Source organism: Nycticebus coucang, chromosome 18, assembly GCF_027406575.1.
Source record: "Nycticebus coucang isolate mNycCou1 chromosome 18, mNycCou1.pri, whole genome shotgun sequence".
Taxonomy (NCBI): Eukaryota; Metazoa; Chordata; class Mammalia; order Primates; family Lorisidae; genus Nycticebus; species Nycticebus coucang.
Window position 1 is genome coordinate 65,193,270 of NC_069797.1, and position 4,564 is coordinate 65,197,833.

The 4,564-nt window shown below is 40.2% G+C and overlaps 1 pseudogene; it reads right to left on the minus strand.

The window, feature by feature from the left end:
* Nucleotides 1-3,765: 3,765 nt before the first annotated feature.
* LOC128571143 (serine/arginine-rich splicing factor 10-like) lies at nucleotides 3,766-4,343 on the minus strand (annotated as a pseudogene).
* Between the last annotated feature and the right edge of the window lie 221 nt (nucleotides 4,344-4,564).

Below are 4,564 nucleotides of genomic sequence, written 5' to 3' on the forward strand. Positions count from 1 at the left end.
TTTTATTACTAGAAGACTGAGAAATGCATGGAAGGTAGCATGGTACAGTCCAGTATAAATACTCTGGAATCTGGTCTGGTTACAGTCCTGGGGATGCCGCATAATAGCATAATTTGCATAACCTTTTTTACCTCCTGGAGCCCGAGTTTTTTCACCTCTAAAATGAAGACAAGCTCCTCAAAATTGATTTCTAAGTCCAATTCAAATCCCCAAAGGCTTCTTTTTAGTGAGAAGGTTGGTATTAATGTATTGATGCTAAATTTTATAAGAAAATACAAAGGACCGAAAATAGTTCTTTTGTAATCTCGAAAATTAAGAATAAAGTTGCATTTGCCAGAAAAAAAATAAATAAAAAATAAAATAAAATGAAGACAAAAATACAACTTAATGCATAAGATTATTTTGGGCGGTGCCTATGGCTCAGTCGGTAAGGCGCCAGCCCCATATACCGAGGGTGGCGGGTTCACAACCGGCCCCGGCTGAACTGCAACCAGAAAAAAAAAATAATAATAAAAATAAAAATAAAAAAATAAAAAAGATTATTTTAAGGATTAAATAAAATAATACACATCAGATTATTACTTTTTGCCTCCATTTTGTTTTTATTATAGCATGTTTGCTTAATTTACAGCAAGCAGAAAATAAGCTGGGTTTTGTTTTGATCCAAACATTGATGTTTTAAAGGTTGTACACAATATTTGTTAAAAAGAACATATAAAAATACTTTTTTAGAAGCTTCTATAAGAAAGAAAATACAGGGCGGCGCCTGTGGCTCAGAGAGTAGGGCCCCAGCTCCATATGCCGAGGGTGGCGGGTTCAAACCCAGCCCCGGCCAAACTGCAACAAAAAAATAGCCGGGCGTTGTGGCGGGTGCCTGTAATCCCAGCTGCTCTGGAGGCTGAGGCAAGAGAATCGTGTAAGCCCAAGAGTCAGAGTTGCTGTGAGCCATGTGACATCATGGCCCTCTACCTGAGGGCAGTACAGTGAGACTCTGTCTCTACAAAAAAAAAAAAAATGAAAGAAAATACAAAGTTTAACCCCGCAACTGTCCTCTTTGCTAGAATTGCAAACTACCACTAGTTTTAAGTAGACTTTTTGTTCTTTAAACTATACATCCGGGAGGCGCCTGTGGCTCAAGGAGTAGGGCACCGGTCCCATATACCGGAGGTGGTGGGTTCAAACCCAGCCTGGTTGAAAAGTGGAAAAAAAAAAAACAACAAAACTATACATCCAGGCAAATCTAAAAAAATTAAAGAAATTTGCATATAAATGATTGCATAGCAGAACATGAACATTAACTGCAAACAGTAAAGAAATGACAGTTAGAAATATTACCAAATAAAAAAACAAAACAAAATAATAATAAAAAAAAAGAAATACTACCAAATATACAAAGGTTCTAGAATCAATCTTTTTTTTTTTTTTAATTTTTTTTGTAGAGACAGAGTCTCACTTTATGGCCCTCGGTAGAGTGCCGTGGCCTCACACAGCTCACAGCAACCTCCAACTCCTGGGCTTAAGCGATTCTCCTGCCTCAGCCTCCCGAGTAGCTGGGACTACAGGCGCCCGCCACAACGCCCGGCTATTTTTTGGTTGCAGTTTGGCCGGGGCTGGGTTTGAACCCGCCACCCTTGGTATATGGGGCCGGTGCCTTACCGACTGAGCCACAGGCGCCGCCCAGAATCAATCCTTTAAACACATTCCACAAATAGTATTTAAAAACCATCTTTTTGTGGTGGTACCCATAGCACCCGGAGTGGTGGGTTTGAACCCGGTCTGGGCCAGTGAAACAGCAATGACAACTGCAACAACAAAAAAGCAACTTTTTGTTCTTTATAGGCAAAGCCTAAATTACTGAAACCAAAATTGAAAAAAGTAGTAATCCTCTAAAAGGAATTATATCCCCCAATTCTCACTTATATCCACAAACAAGCAATCTGAGATTTTTCTTTTTGTTTTTGCAGTTGTCATTGTTTAGGGGCCAGGTTTGAACCGGCCACCCTCAGGGCATATGTCCAGCGTCATAACCACTGTGCTACAGGTATCAAGCTGCAATCTGAGATCTTTAAAGATGCTAGCTTTTTATTCTGAAATGAGATTGGAGGGTGGTGTCTGTGGTTCAAAGGAGTAGGGTGCAGGCCATATATACCGCAGGTGGTGGGTTCAAACCTGGCCCTGGCCAAAAACAGCAGAAAAAAAAAAAAAGCTGAAACGAGATTGGCTATGTCAAGTCACTTTTGCCTCTGAAATGATCTTTCACAGAAATACTAGAAATTATAAATGGGAAGGGTATTACTTCTTCATTTTTAGCTGGGTACTACACATGAACAATCAAAAAACTCAGAGATGTGACTCTTGCTTAAAACAGACTAATCCTTTTTGCAAAACTACTTTAAATTTCATGGTACCACAGAGTCACCTGGAATGAGAATGTTGTCTTTCAACTTGCCTCATATAAAATAAACTGAGGTGTGAAGAGCAAGCCTCCCTCACAAAGAAGCAGGCAAATTTTGATACAAATGCACATGCCAAATCTTAAGGTGAGTTTTTCTGATATTTTGTATGTTCTAAATCTTCACGGAAACCAGAAAAAAAAGCAGTGAAGGCTCCATGTTTCAGTCAAAAATTCAATCTCCCTGAAAATACTATGTAACCCAGTTGGCATCATTCCCTAAGATATAGGAGTTAACAAAAGAACCATTCCATACTGCTTCATAAATAAACTATTATTGGGGGCCTAAACATCTTGCAAAGACATAAAGGTCCATCCTGAACCTAAATGTGTGTGAGCAGTCAGTGTTGTACTGTGGCTACAACTTCACGTTTGTATCATTCTCCCTTATTAACAAGCTTCCTTTCTAGGTTAACAGTTCTATCAAGTATGAATATGAAAGTTTATTTTTTGGCTTGGTGCCCGTAGCACAATGGTTACAGCACCAGCCATGTACACCAAGGCTAGTGGCTTTGAACCCAGCCTGGGCCAGCTAAACAACAATAACAACTACAACAACAACAACAACAACAAAATAGCTGGGTGTTGTGGCAGGCACCTGTAGTACCAGCTACTTAGGAGGCTGAGACAAGAGAATCGCTTCAACCCGAGAGTTTGAGGTTGCTGTGAGCTGTGATGCCACAGCACTCTACCGAGGGCAACATAATCAGACTCTATCTCAAAAAAAAAGAGTTTATTTTTAATAATACAATGTTGCAAATTATGGTCAACCAACATCTTTTCACCAAATACTTCAAGAATAAAAAATGAGAATCTTGGCTCGGCACCTGTAGCTGAAGCGGCTAAGGTGCCAGCCACGTACACCAGAGCTGGTGGGTTCGAATCCAGCCCGGGCCTGCCAAACAACAGTGACAATTATAACCAAAAAATAGCCAGGTGTTGTGGCAGGCGCCTGTAGTCCCAGCTACTTGGGAGGCTGAGGCAAGAGAATCGCTTAAGCTCAGGAGTTGGAGGTTGCTGTGAGCTGTGATGCTACGGCACTCTACCCAGGGCAACAGCTTGAAGCTCTGTCTCAAAAAAAAAAAAAAAAGAGAATCTTTACAAAAATATACAGAGACACCACAAATTGGCAGCTGCCCATAACATTAAACAAACTGGATTCTTAAAAGCGGCTTCTCAACAGCATATTTTAATTATATGCTGGTACAGGGAAAACTAACAAGTGTTTTTTAAGTATAATTGCAACATTGTATTCCTGATAATTTAAGTAAACCAACCTATGAGAAAAATGAATGATACATGCCTAAAAATTATCATGAAGTATCAGCGGACTTAGGACTAGTCCCAGACCTTGTTCTAGATTTTTGCCTCGACCTAGACTGTAGTCTTGACTGACATTGGGATCTAGGTGGTTCTTTTTTCCTTGATTCCTTTTTATATCTTGAGCCAGACTTATAATGTGTTTCGGAATCTGTTTTAGCGGTGCCTCTGGTTTTGGTGTGAGATGCAGACCTAGAACATGATTTAGCCTTCATTTCTTTCTTGGGCTGGGACTTGGACCAGGATCTTGAATTGGATTTAGATCTTGGAAAAGATGAATTATGGTGTTTAAATCTATCCTTGCTGGAATGGCTTCTGCTACACTGTGGTCTTCCAGTGGGTCTAGGACTATAGGATCTTCTATAATTGTAATCAAGAGACCGACTTCTTGATCTCCTTCTTTCATAACTTCAGTTCTAGAACCTCTATATCTGTCATAATCCTCATGGTGTGAAGAACTGTGCACATTTCTTCCTTCCTTGGCTTTCATCTGATTTGGTGTCTTCCAATCTCCCTATGCAAACTATATTTCAATTCCACATCCACAAATCCATTTTCTGTCCAAATCATGCAAAGCATGGAGACCAGCCTGAGTCAGAGTAAGACTCTGTCTCTAAAAAACTAGCCACGCAGTGTGGCAGGTACCAGTAGTCGCAGCTACTCAGGAGGCTAAGGCAAGAGAATCGCTTAAGCCCAAGAGTTTGAGGTTGCTGTGAGCTGTGACACCATAGCACTCTACTGAGGGCTACAAAGTGAGACTCTGTCTCAAAAAAATAAATTAATTAATTAAAA